We start from the raw sequence: 1,530 nt of genomic DNA on the forward strand, positions 1-1,530 counted from the left end.
TCATAGTAGTTTTCTAAAGACTTTTTCTTTCTCTCATTTGGGGCTTGAACATAACTCATGCTCAGTTTGCTAACAGTAGTCAGTCTACCGTTTGAACCATGCCACACCCCTGTAATTTTTGTAGTTAATTGGAGATAGAACCTCATGAACTTTCCTACCAGACAGAAAACCATTATCCCCAAAATCTCATCCTTCTTAATCACTAGCATTATAGAGATGAGTTATAGACCCCAACAGTCAATGGCTTTTCATGTCTTATAGAATACACATGTTTGCTAATAACTGTAATAATAAACTACCACAGCTTGAGTTCATTAACACTGTAAATACATTTTCTCAGAGTTGGTGGAACTAAAACTCCAAGATCAGAGCTTGCTTCTTCTGAGTCCTCTTTCCTTGGCATATTCAAGACCTTCTGCTTCTCTTGGAGGAAACTTCAACTTAAATGCTACCATTGAGATTCTGTTTCCATATGCAGTCACTTTCTATGACAATAGGTTTTTTATCTTTAGTATGATTTCAGTGGGACAACATCCAACACATAACATATTACTTAATGGATGAAAGAAAATCTCTAATAGGAAATAATTTGTTTTTGGCATGGAAGTTATGGTTATACTTTTTAAAAATAGCAAAAAAGTAAAGGCTTTATGAGAGCTTGTTAAAAGAGTATGAAATCTTTACCTTAGATATACCAAATTCTTACCCTGGCACACACTTAAATTTCTAGGGGAACTGGAGGATTGAACCCAAAACCCTTTACTTTTGAAACAGCATCTCTACTACTACCATATCTGAAGATTATAATTGGATTTCTTATTTTGAGGCAGTATCACTATGCCTGGGCATGCTTGTACTGTGGTCCTCCTAACACAAACATAAAACATTGCACCCAGCAAATTGTTAGAGTATCTGAAATTTCTTTTTGTGTTTGGGCTTGCCTGGAGATGGAATTCGCTAATCTCTGGTTTCCAAGTAGGTAATATTATAGTTTTGAGCAAATTTATCCAGCAAAAGTATACAATTTCAAAATATCTTGATATTGCCTATATTTGTGCTTAATATATATAAAGCTAACCATAATTTTCTCCCTCTTTTGTTTAGTACTCTGATTTGAAAACATTGACTTTCTTGACATACATGGCTTAGTTTTGGTTGGAATCCCATCACAATAAAAAATATCCCCGAAAAGTTTATGTCAAAAATCATGGAAAAGAAGACTTCAAGTTGGAAAAAAACACTGATCCTTAAGTTATAAATGCAGTATATTTATAGTGTTCGTCAATGCTTTCTTAAGTATGAGGAGGAAGGTAGAAATGTGAAAGATGTCAGGTCTCTGTAGAAATTCTGTAGTTGTCCCTTCCTGTTATCTTCCTTCATTAAAGCTTGCTCTATTAAAACACTCTGGGTGTATATTGGTTGGACTGATGGGTAATTTCTCCAAGAAATGAAGCTGATTTTAGAAGGCTGATGGTGTGGTAAATAAATGAATGATCAGAATGAACACAAATATTGCCACAGAATGAGCTG

The sequence above is a fragment of the Dipodomys spectabilis genome, unplaced genomic scaffold (assembly GCF_019054845.1).
Source record: "Dipodomys spectabilis isolate Male_0828 unplaced genomic scaffold, ASM1905484v1 ptg000033l, whole genome shotgun sequence".
NCBI lineage: Eukaryota > Metazoa > Chordata > Mammalia > Rodentia > Heteromyidae > Dipodomys > Dipodomys spectabilis.